Consider the following 13,455-nt stretch of genomic DNA (forward strand, 5'->3'; position numbering starts at 1 on the left):
GACCTTTATGAGCCCTTAGACCCAGAAGCCAGAATGGCTTGCACATAGGAAGCTTCCCTGGAGGTAATTGTACTGGTGCCCTATTTCTCCTTGTCAGGAGCTAGAGACAGCCCAACTAGCAATCTAGAGATGCAGCAAGGAAGCCGCACAGTGTGATGCAAATTCAGATGAGTAAATTCAGTGCACTGAAAAACTAACTACTATTTTTTTGATGAATCCAGGTGATGCAACACACAGAATGAATCCAAACCAGCGATGGGGTGTGAATTCTCAGGAGCAGGCACAGAGAAGATAGAGTAACACCTTGGAAAGTCTAGAAAAAACACACTTTTTGGAATTCTGCACATCGCTTTTTGATTTAACTTTCGCAGTCATACCTGAGGGTGTGAATAAAAAAAAAAAAAAAGACCCAAGTATGAAAATGGAAGTGCCTGCCTGAAATAAGCTATGAAGAGTAGCTTTTAGGGAGATACCTAGGCCGCTAATTATGACAAGCAGCCCAATGATACTGTCAGGCAGAGAGAAGTAAACAAAAAGATACATCAGGGAAAGTAGCACCTCTCCTATAGCAAATTTCAGGTATCATTCAGACTCTTGAAGAGATGCATTTTAACATAATCTGTGTAAGAAAAAAAGTCCTTTTCCCCCTACCTCCTTAATTCCATTGTTGGAGATATGCAAGCCTTAGAAGAAAAAGACTACTTGGGAAGGGCTCATGCATAGCAAATTTGTTTTCCCCCTTCCCCATCAACTCTGTAATTACAACCATTCAAACAAAGCTGGTTTTCCCAGTAGGACTGGCTGAAAACGTACTTCATTTACATGGCCTAATTGGGCTTTTTTTTGGCAAAGGTTGTTCTATACACTGACATTAGAACTAGGTACTTAACATTGAAAAGTACATTATTGTGGTATTGAAGTTAAGGATTTCATTACTTTGAAGTTAGAAAATTCAGAATGGATGTGTCTCTTTTAACATTAGTGCTTCAGTAGTGTGTATATGCATAAAAATAATATTGGTAATTATATTGGCCCCAAACAGTTAAGAGTCTGCAAATTAAAAAGACAGCCATTTTATTTTCTTCTTTCTCTATGAAAGAAATAAAAAATAATTTAGATGTATATGCTATTACATGAAATGTTGGATGTATAGTCCTGTGACCTTCAGAAATCAGTACAATGAGCAGATCTGCTGATTTGCAAAGATCTGCTAAAAGAATGATTTAGGAATAAATCAGTTTCTTCTATATTATGCTATTTGCATTATGTAAGAGTTGGTTATTTTTATCTTGTATTATTTTGCTTGTAACTGTCTTGTCTCACTCAGCAAGACACACAGTTCATGAATATGTATCTTATAACCTTTTCTAGGCCAAGTGCACAGGTTTATTTTCAGGGCCTTCCATATTCTACAACCAGAGAGGTTTTGCACAGTCATCAGTGCAAACTCAAACCATATCTAGAAAGAAACTTTCCATAAACATTTCACCAGGCCTGAGTGTAGACAAGGTTCCTGCAGCTGAACCTGTTTTTCTGCATATTTAATTGCCACAGTAATTAGAACATGAGGGCTCAAATCCACAAAGATATTTGGGTGCCTAATTTTCATTAATTTCAATTGAGAGATGGCATTTACATCTCTTTATGGACGTAGAAGACACAGAAACCTCAAGAATCTTATCTGTTCTAAAACTCCCAGACAAATATTGCTATCAGCTTCTTTAGAGCAGCGGGAATTTTATTTTAATTCCCAGTGAAGGTACATCTTAAGCACAGGAAATGATACGATAACAATGGAGGCTGCATTAGTCTCTCACCTCCTTTTCACCCATCCAGCTCTTTTGAACTACAGGAAGTTCCCAGATCACAGGCTACCTTAGGAAATTCAAAAAGCAAAACAAGATATTCTCTGGTGACCACCAGAAAATGAAGCTGCAGGTTATGCTTTTATATGGTCTGATAAACTCCCATAATTTAGTGGGAAGAGCATGGCTCTATATCTCTTCATAATCCTTAAATGTACAGAGAAATTATGATCATACCTCCAGATGTCAGCCCCTTAGACTGAAGTTTCTGGACCTGCATGTGATCATCAAACTCTGGGCTGATGCCCAAAGGCTAGACCTGCCTGCTGTCCTTCTTCTTGTGGGCACACATCCATATACCTTTACTCGTGCTGTGCAAAAATTCCTGCAGCCCCACTGTAAGCCATAAAAGGGAACTGATCCAGTAGAAAATGAACTTTTTTAAAAATCTCTTTTTTTTAATTGCCAGTTCTAGAATACAGTATCTGGGACAGGGAAAAAGATGGAACTTCCTTGATGACAGGGACTTTGTCGTGAAAGAACAGTCAACCTTTGGAGGTGAGTCTCCAGAGCTATCTGTGCTGGCAATGGAGAGAGTGATGACTACTATCAACAGCCCTCTCTTCATCCTTAACTACGAATGAAGCCCAGCCTTCTATTTCAAGCATCCAGGGATGTTATTTATGTGTTATGAATACTCACCCAGAGCTACATGATTAATCACACTCTCCCCACCTTTCTGCTTTAAAAATTCAGTTTGACCTTTGCCTTAATATGCCGTGTACCTGTAATGACACTTGCTAAATAAATGTTAAAAACAGAGAAAGTACGTCTCACAAAGATAATGCTTACAGACAGAAGAAACCTTTACAAGCTCTGCTTTGCCTTCCTGCATAATTCTAGACACAAGTATGCTCAATACTGGCCGTGCCAGGGCTATAACTGCAGTGTGAAGACATTATACCTTTCTAAAGATGCCTGTCTTGATTTAAAGACTTCCAGTGTTGAAGGATTCACTGCAGTCATAGGTAAGTTGCTCCAGTGTTTAATTACCATCATTTTTAAAATGGCCCTAACCTGATTTGGTATAACTTCAGCTTCCATTTCTTCTTTGTTTTATTTTATTTTTTTATTATTTTATTTTATTTTATCCAAATGAGATTCTCTCCTCCACATATGAACTTGCAGACCATAGTTTCAAAACCAATTACCCCTCTTTCTGATAAAGCAAGCAGATGAAGTTTCTTTCATCTCTCATCCTAGATAATTTCAGTTACTTTTTCTGAGTCTTTCATCATTCATTTAAAAACTTTTTGAAGTAGAGACACTACAATTGGTCAAAGGTTAGAGCTACTCTGTTAGCTTTCAAACTTTAGTGCTTATCTATATGTCACAAATATTTGAGGTTCACATATCACTGATACAAACATAAGATATCTTTCCAAGCAAATATCCAGGGATTATTTTATTTTTAATTTAGACATACATGCCGATCAACAATTAAAGTTTCCAAATCACTTCTCATCTTTGTGGAGAACTGATACATGCTTCGGGCTTTTTGTCTTTTTTTTTTTTTTTTCTTTTTGTTAAAGCAATAAGAAGCTTTTTGTGATTTGTTCTCTTTGATTTATGCTTTGAAACTCGGAGAAAATCTTTCAAGACACTGAAAATTACTGAAGTAAGCACAGCATACTTCATCCTCAGACTTCTCATGGCAAAAGTCACTCTAGTCTAATTTACTAGAGGTCCTAAAAATAAAGGATTTCCTTTCTAATGGTAAGGAATAATCAGTCATTAGTTGTATTTTCTGCCATAAGCCTGGGCAGCAATGTCACTAAATTGTACAAAGTCACATTTTTTACTGGCTATTATTACTTGGGCTTTAACGAGAAGATCCTAGGGAGGATTCTTCTTGCTGAGACACTAAGTTATAATCTTTCAAATGAAGCCAAGCTAATAGCTATTCCCAGGGCAAGACAAATCTGCAGGCACTAACTAGGTTAGTGGCTATTACCCTATGTATTTAATCTTGAATATGATAGATAGGCAGGTAGGAGTGAGACTGGGAGGAAGATTTGAACAGCAAGAGAAACCATTCCTCTAAGATGGTAATAAACCTTTGACAGCACGTTGAACTTCTTTGTTTGCACTCAAGCCAAAGCAAGTTGAACGAAGAGCCAAAGGTAAGGTTTGCACAGCTTTTCCCCCAGTGAGAGCCTCAAACCCAGGACATCTGCTTCAAGCAGGCTCACAGTGGGAAAACTAAGCAAGGAAGAAATGAGAAATCAGCCCATGCATCCCTTTGCTGCAGAGAGTACAGGTTTGCAGTTGCCCAGGGCCCTCACAGGGCACTGTGTGTGGCATTGCAAGGCAGTGCCTGTTTGATGGAGTTAGAACATATTCCTCTCACGCGTGAATGTGAGGTGCTTCACACGTGAGTGCCCATTTGCACAATGGTGCCAGCAGATTGTTACCCTTTCCTATGCTGGTGGACAGGATTCGTGGCATGCCCACTCTGCTGAAGACCTGACACAGATGACCAAGGTACTAGGAGGACAGCTTCCCAGCCATACCCATGGCTAACAGACTGGCCTCTTGCAGGCTTCCAACATCTGACTGCCAACAGAAATGTGCCACAGCATTAAACTTCAGCTGTGGATGGCACAACACCCACAAGCACATCACTGTGCCACCAGGTCTCATTCCAGACCTCTGCCATCTCTACAGTAGTTATTAACCAGTCAGTCTTAGACCTGTGCTCAAGAAAAGGGGCTTAGGTGGTGCTGACTGGATTCCTGTTTCTAGTTTCTTGTGGTTTCCCACATAATACAGTAGCTAATTTTGTTCCAACTTGAAGCCAGTTGAAATTGAAGGTATTTGGCACCTTAGTCCTTGTTGAGGACAAGGCTCATAGAATCATAGAATCATAGAATCATAGAATCATAGAATCATAGAATAGTTAGGGTTGGAAGAGACCTTAAAGATCATCTAGTTCCAGCCACCCTGCCATGGGCAGGGACATCCCACTAGATCAGGTTACCCAAGGCCCCATCCAAACTGGCCTTAAAAACCTCCAGGGATGGGGCAGCTACAACTTCCCTTAGCAGCCTGTTCCAGAGTCTCACCACTCTCATGGTGAAGAAATTCTTCCTTATGTCTGGTCTAAATCTACCCTTCTCCAGTTCATACCCATTTCCTCTCATCCTATCACCACAAGCCTTTTTGAATAGTCCCTCTCCAGTGTTCTTGTAGGCTCCTTTCAGATACTGGAAGGTTGCTATGAGATATCCTTGGAGCCTTCTCTTGTCCAGGCTGAACAAGCCCAAATCTCTCAGCCTGTCCTCATATGGAAGGTGTTCCAGCCCTCTGATCATCTTTGTAGCCCTCCTCTGTACCCATTCCAACAGCTCCATATCCTTCTTACGTTGAGGATTCCAGAACTGGACACAGTACTCCAGATGAGGTCTCACAAGAGAGTAATAGAGGGGCGGAATCACCTCCCTCAACCTGCTGGCCATGCTTCTTTTGATGCAGCCCAGGATATGGTTGGGCTTCTGGGCTGTGAGCGCACACTGCTGGCTCATGTCGAGTTCCTGGGATGGCTGGGCATTCGGGATTCTGGGTGTTTGCTATGGAGTACATCAGCCCAAAAAGCATTTGTGTATGCAGGCATTGGAGTGGGATCACAAACACAAAGGACAAAATAGACAACGCTTTCATTGAAGAGATACAGGCACCTGATCACTGAAAAGGGTGGCAGAGTGGCACACTAAGTAGGACATTAATTTCCATGCTTTAATGCTTTTGTTTGTTTGTCTGCATCAATATCTTAAGAACTTTACCAAAAAAAAAAGAATTGTTTAAATGTCAAATATAAAATGTGAATAATTTTAAACAATGTGTATGTTTCAACCAGCTCTTTGACATTGAAAAGGCAAAAAGCATATTTTGTCTCACAACCTGCTTGAAGCAAAACAAAAAGCTAAGTTACAACTCCTTGCAAACAATGAAGGCAATAAATACAGTAAATTGCTGTTTTATGTGAGACAGTATACTAATGTTAACTGAAGCAATGGAATTAGAAAACAAACTCCCTCTGGGAACAATTCTCACACCCCTGTTTTAGAAGGAAGCAGAGTTTACTCATAAATAATTTAATGCATTTATTCCTGTTAGACTCGACTGACAGGTCTTCCATATGCTGAAGCTTTGCTTCTTTGATAATTGCAAACTTTTTGAACTGAGAAAGTTGTGAACTAGAAAGGTCTGCACAGTCACTGTAGGATTTTTTACAAGGCCATGTAGTGATAGGATGAGGGAGAATAGGTTTAAGTTGGAAGGGAGAAGATTTAAGTTAGACATAAGGAAGAAATTCTTCATGATGAGGGTGGTGAGACACTGGCACAGGTTGCCCAGGGAAGCTGCGGATGCCCTCTCCCTGGAAGTGTTCAAGACCAGGTTGGACAGGGCCTTCAGCAGCCTGGTCTAGTGGGAGGTGCCCCTGCCCATGGCAGGGATGTTGGAGCTGCATGATCTTTAAGGTCCCTTCCAACACAAAACATTCTATGATTCTATAATTCTCTGATTCTATCCAGGAGCATGCAGATCTAACATAGTATTACTGAATGTTGCTGTCATACAGATCACCCTTTAATAAAAATAATATAATTTTAGATCTACTGATTATGAGTATGTAAATCTCCCATTCAAAGTCATATAACAATCTCTTAGCAACTGTAACGGTTGCTTACATGGAAAAGCTATACAAAATAAAGGACATATTATTATCTGTTGTTCTTAATGCAGTTTACCAAATAGAAGAAAAAAAGAAACAAAGCAACTTAGTCTGTAAGCACAGTGCAATAACCTATGTTGCATGGAAGTACAAAAGAACGAGAAGAAAAGAAACAAGAACTGCGTAAATTGTGATCCCTGTTACCTGCCTCAGAAAGCTGACTCACAAAATACTGGACTTTGCACTTGCACTTGTCTACATTTCCTCTTAATGTCTAATTTTCACGCCACATTTTTACTTGCTTTATCTGCATTGCTGATATATCTTCTCTCAACTCACAATAACAGTTTGGATTCAGAGCTTGTCAGACCTTCTGTTTTCAACACTTCAAGTACAAAGCTATCATAATCAATGACTCCTTATAACCTTGTTCTTTTTAACTCAATCTTTATTAACCACTCAAATACATTGTTACACGCATGCTTCAACCTTCATTTTGGCTTTCCTTTTCACAGATGAGTCTCAGGCATTGGGGCTATCCACAGATTTTGTGAGGCTTGGATAGAGGAGAATTTGAAATCTGGTTGCTTGACAGGAGATGAACAGTAGGAATTCTGGCACTGATTTTTCCCAGAGCTTATTCCCTGAATGGTCAGGGCCAAACTTGGAGACCAAAGGTACAGATCTGTCAGCATTTCAGAGCCACCTCTAAACTAATTTGTAGCTGTGTAGGACTGCTGTTTAGACTGGTCACTAGCTGCAAGCCTTGCTCCAACCTCAGGAAAGGAGACCATTAGGAGCATTGTGAAACAGCTGAGTAACCATAGAGTGGGGATCAGGGGGGATTAGGGGTGGGAGACAGGGGTGTAGGGAAAGATCAGCATTCCCAGCACAGCTCTAATACTTATCCTTCCTACTGAGCTCCCCAAACCACTCCCACTGGTGCAGAAGTTACCATTCTGCCTTTGCTACTCACTGCAGCCCAGCAAGCTGGAGGAAGATCTGGTGCTGCTGCCTTTGCTGCTGCTGCCCTTGCTGCTGCAACCCTCCCACGAATTCCAGCAGGGAAAGACAGTGAAAATTATCTGGGAATGAGCTGAATCAGCTTTTGTGTCGGTGCCTTGGCCGCACCCGCTGTGTGGCCAGTTCCACCCAGCACTCATCAGCTTCTGAGTAGGAATTGGGGAGGGCTTCTGTGTGTATGTGGACTTCCCTCCATGCTGGGATGGCAATAACGCAGGTCTGGGAGTGAAAGGGCTAAATTTAGGTTTCTGCCTTGGCTTCCTCACAGACAAAGGTTGGATCTCACCACCTCCATGAGATGCTGAGATGAGTTTGTAAAGGCCTTCACAAAAGACACAGTTATGAGATGCTGATTATGTTCTATTCAGGGTTTACAGGAAACTGGTGAGTAGCTGTTAGTGCAGGAAGGCTCAGACTTGCAAATCCTTTGGTCAGTGACCATGTGCCGCATTCTTCTGAAGACTGGGAGAAAAGCATAAACCTTAACACAATCACCTCACAATCTGCCTCAGCAAATTAAAACAGCAGCTCAGCAGCTGCTGTTCCCCAGCTTTTATCCTTATAAATTAGCGATGCTTGAATGTGCTTAAGAACTGTTTTACAATCATGAGCCTAAAAGATTTGGGGCACACGATCATGAGTCTAAAAACTATCTTAAAATGTTTTTAAGTATGAAGAGCAAAGGGTTGATAAATTGCTTTTGGATACACATCTCAAGTGTGTAATGCCAGTTCAGCAGCTATCACCATTTTCAAGTTGTAACATCTTTATCTCCCCAACAGGATTTGCATATAGTCTTTCAGAGGAGAGGAAGAGATATCTGCACTCATGAATGTTCAGGATGGAATCATAGCATCACAGAATAATTTGGGTTGGAAGTCATCTTTAAAAGTCTAACCCCCTCTGCAATGAGCCAAGACATCTTCAGATGAATCAGGTAGCTCAGAACACCGTCTAAACCGACCCTGAATGTTTCCAGGGATGGGGCATCTACCGCCTCTCAGGGCAACGTGTTCCAGTGTTTCATCACCCTCATTGGAAAAAATTTCTTCCTTACATCTAGTCTAAATCTACCCTCTTTTAGTTTAAAACCTTTAACCCTTGTCCTATCCCAACAGGCCCTGCTAAAAAGTCTGTTCTCAACTTTCTTATAAGCTCCCTTTAAGTACTGAAAGGATGCAGTATGTTATCTCTGGATCCTTCTCTTCTCCAGGCTGAACAACTCCATTTTTCTCAGCATGTCTTAATATGAGAGATTGTCCATTCCTTTCATCACTCTCATGATTCTCCTCTGGACCCACTCCAACAGGTCCACATCTTTCCTGCGCTGAGTGTTCCAGAGCTGAATGCAATACTCCAGATGGAGTCTCATAAGAGTGGAGTAGAGGGGCAGAACCACCTGCCTTACCTGCTGGCCACGCTACTTTTGATGCAGCCTGTGATACTGTTGAGCTTTCTGGTCTACGAGTGCCATTGTTGGTTCATGTCCAGCTTTTCATCTCACAAAAAGAAATGGTTAATCAAAATTTCACAGAAGAGTACTGTAATGTGCCTGTGACATACGTGACCCTGTGTTAAAGAGATTTTTGAAAGGGTTGGTTCCTGATGCTGTTTACCAGGTATCAAATTATGTATATATGCTTATTAAAAGAATAACATATGAGTTTGCCTATAATCATGGTAGCTAATATTATTATACCTCAAAGAGGAAATGTAAACATTTCTCAATACATTTTCAATGTATTTACTTTGTTTATGTGACTGCAATTCCTGTATAATTATGAACATTTTCATCCTGGGAATACATATGAGTTTAAATTTACAGATAAGTTTGGTCTTATCAGTTTTACTGAACTACTGGAAGTCCAGCCAGTACATTTTTTCATATGTGGAAAGAAAAATAATTTAAATGGGGAAAAAGCAATCATGCAACTACACGAGGTAACAATCAGGGCTTGAAACTCAGAAACTCTAGAGGCACACACTAAAAATTTTAAAAAGACTTGACTTGATTTCAAACTTTTAGCTCTACCTGACCTCCTAAGGAATGAGAAAGTCCTCCTGATATATGCCTGAATCATGCCTGCTTTAGGATTTTTGAATTATTACATCTCCAAGTTGTCACAAGAATATAAGTATTCTCTGTTGCCACTTTTTGGAGTGAGAGACACAAAAGCAGAAATCATCTATAAATGTTAAATCTGGAAATATTCAAATTTGTGCATCTAAACTAAAATATTCCTAGAATTTAAGAACGGCATTAAACAAATGATTATCTACTATGCAATGGCAACATGGGCTTAAGTATTTTTTTCTGATTTAGTTCTTGCTTCACCTCCAACAGCTGTGGTTTGGTAAAGCGTCCAACCACAATAAAAGTAATTCCTGTGATAGAAGCTATACCACAACACTTGGCATTTTGTCCTAATGTTAAAAACATGTTCCATATTTCTCATGGAATTTGTTTTGCCTCTCCTTCCAGCCATTAGATTGTTATGTCTGCTAGCCTGAGAAACCTTTTATTATCAAATTTTATTTCTATTTATATATATATGTATATATGTATATATATATCAAATCAGTTCTTTTCTGTCCTCCCATATATCTTAATAAGCTAGGAACCCTGAGCTCTTCTTCTCTCCACTAAATTGTAAGCAGCAGAACTGGACATAGTAATTCCAGTGCAGTGATAAGCTAACCTTGGCAAATGAAGATTTCCAAAATGGCTTTTTGACTACAATATTGCTGTCCCAAGTCATATTACGCTGACTAACCAACTCAACCATCTAAGACTTTTCCAGACCATGACCTCAATTCTTCATGGATTACTTTCGTTGCTCTTGTGTTCACAACATTGCATTTTCCCATCCTGACACATTTTGGTTCACCACAACTTGCTTACTAGATCATTCTGTACCAATGGCCTGTCTTCTGTGTTATTTATCTTCTTTCCAATCTTTGCACCATCTAAAATGTATAACTTTGATATTGCACCCAGGAAATTGCTAAAAGCATTATAAGCAGAAGGCCAAGATAACTTACAGTTGTGAAGACTCAGTAGAATCAGAGTTGCCTGAATTGTTAGCACAGTATTAGCTTTATTTCAGCCTTCTCTTTTTCCACAGAATTCTTCAGCCAACTCTCTAAAAATTATTACATACATGTTATTTGGATTTGCTGATTTTAAAATGTTTAATTCTAGTAGCTCTGTTTATCATCATTCTCCTCACTTTTAAAGTAGAAAGCATTCTTTTAATTTATTAATATACTTTAATATAGTTCCTTTATGTATTAAAGTACATTAATATATAATATTCTTAAATGTTTTTCTTCAAACATAAACCATACACAATTATTTAGTTCTTTTGCTCTTTCTTCAGTGGTCAGATTTTTTTAGTAATCAATCAAAACTGTCATTTTGACTCCGTTTTCTCTCAATACACTTAATGTATTCTTTTTTTTATATTTTAAGTGTGCTGATCCATTTTCATCCTGAGTTCTTTTGCTCTCCATCTCAGATTTGTCACTGCTATAATCTTTCTGTTTCTTTGTATAAGAAGATAAGACAGTTTTAGATACGTGCACACTGGAAAAAAAAAAAAGAGGAGCATTTTTTTTTATCATAATCTTCACAGAAGATTAAATTTCCCTTTAAGCCAGACTGTTTTTCTGATCTTAAAGACTTCCTTTTTGACTTGGAGAGTGGTGGAACCACTCGTAGATTCAACCAGTAAAACAACTTCTGGAACAGCGTATCAACTTCAACCGCTTCTTCTGAATTATTATTTGTATTCTGTTTACCTCCACCCTCACCCCACCTTTACACACAGAGCATTGTTTTCCATGTAGAAACACACACGGCAGCAGGGAGAAACCAAGGGAAGTAGTAATGAAACAGAGGTATGATACTGAACGTATAATTAGATGTGAATATGTATTGTAGTATGGTAGCAAAAGAGTGTAACTGGCGGAAGTATCAACTATGCAAGGGGATGTATAGTGCAAGCTTATTTACCTGGTCTGACCGCAGGCAAATTATTATATTCAGTCTTGGGCACCTCCTTAGTAGTTTAGAAGGAATTCAGACAAGAGTGACAAAAGTGATTACATACTGATCAAATAAGACTGAGGCTATGGACACATGAGAAGACCTTAAGGCTTGGGCCTGGAGCAAGCTGTACAATTGCATCTCCATACAAAGAAGCTGAGTGTGATTATATGTATACAACATGATCTAAATGCATAACTCTGGTCTCTCTCTATATATACAGAGTTACACTTAAAAATTTATGTTAAAAGCATGTTCGGGTTGCAAAATCAGGCATTCAAGTGGTAGGAAATGCCTGTGCAGTTTTAATATAGTCTCTTCATGTATATTCATGATGATAAGCCTGTAGCCATATGATCTATCAACAATCTATTTTTCAATACTCACGTCCTGGCTCATGTTTACTTCCTCTTCTCTGATCTGTTTTTTTTATTTCTTCTTGCCACAGCTCCTCCCTCCTCTATCTTTTATCCTCTTCCCTCATCCTCTGCCTCAGAATTCTGTTTGCCCCTAATCCTTGCCACTTGAGCCTCTTTTTGCTCATACCTCTTCCTTCTTCTAGTCTTCTCTAGCACTTCCCACCTTCCTCATCTCTCTATGTTAGTCAGATCGTTCTTCCTTACTTCTTACAAACCTCTTAACAAGGGAAATTCTGAGATCACAGAAAGCCCATTTTCCTGCTCTCAAGCATGACATTGAAGCCCACCAAGGCATGAACCACTGGGACAAACAGTATAAATGCTTTTTCTACCCTTTCAGCCCTCCTAAATCAAGCTCAGTCACTCAAAGGGGTGCGTAGTTGTGCCAACGCTCTACTGTTGTTGAGCTTGTGGAATTTAGGTAGAAATTTTGAAGAATGTAATCAGCATAACAAGGGGCTGTTAAACCTGTGTGACTAGTGGATTTTTTCCCCCCTGGAATTACATATTTTGACAGGGGTATCATGGGATAGCAAAAAAGCACAGGCCTAGTGCTAGGGGTCATTCTACCCAGAAACCAAAAGTTAAGAGTGTGCTACAAGGCATGTGTCTGTTACAGCTTCTCAAAAGAAAGGATTGCATTTTTTTCTCTTGTAGCAGATTTTCTCCCCTTAACCCCAGTCTTAGAGAAGTCTGACTTGTGCTGTTTAATACTCTCCAAAGAAATAGGCTCAAGACATTCATATAGAGAGTAAAAATTCTGTTTGAATGATCAAAGTTAGACTTAGCAGCATGAAGCAAGACTTTAAAACAAGAAGTGATGGGCAGCCATAATTGTAGATGGGTCTAACAGCCCTACCTATACCATTGAGAGAAAAACTGGCGACACAATGGCTTAAGGGAAAACATAACACCCTACAAATATCTGGCAGGTAAAATGGAAAGGATGGTCAGAAATTATTTAGGACTCCCTGAGTGGAAATTATAGCATGAAACAGTGCTATGAAATAAGTTCATATGGGAACTAACACAAGCCCTTTATATTTCTTTTCTGAGCAAAATTATGAAGTGCAGCACAGGGAATCATCTTGTGCTGAGGAGGAGTCAGGCTCTATGATCTATTACGTTTTTTCCATCTCTTTCTTCTGTAATTAATGGTAGAAGATTTACCAGTGACCAAAATGAAAAAAGAAAAAGCTGTTCCTTCACCCTCTTCATCCAGAACCTCCCTGTCACTTTAGATGGTGTCTTTGCTCTCATCATGTATCAGAAGAGAGAATGTAGCAAGATGAAGAAACTTCAACTGATAAAAGAATTGCAGACGCTATTGGTGGAGCTAACAGAAAGAGGCAGCCAAGCTTCTTCCTGTAGCTAAGGAAAGAACATTTAATGGAGATTCACGTACAATAAAATTTAAAAAAAATC

This window comes from Phaenicophaeus curvirostris, chromosome 3 (assembly GCF_032191515.1).
Source record: "Phaenicophaeus curvirostris isolate KB17595 chromosome 3, BPBGC_Pcur_1.0, whole genome shotgun sequence".
Classification (NCBI taxonomy): Eukaryota; Metazoa; Chordata; class Aves; order Cuculiformes; family Cuculidae; genus Phaenicophaeus; species Phaenicophaeus curvirostris.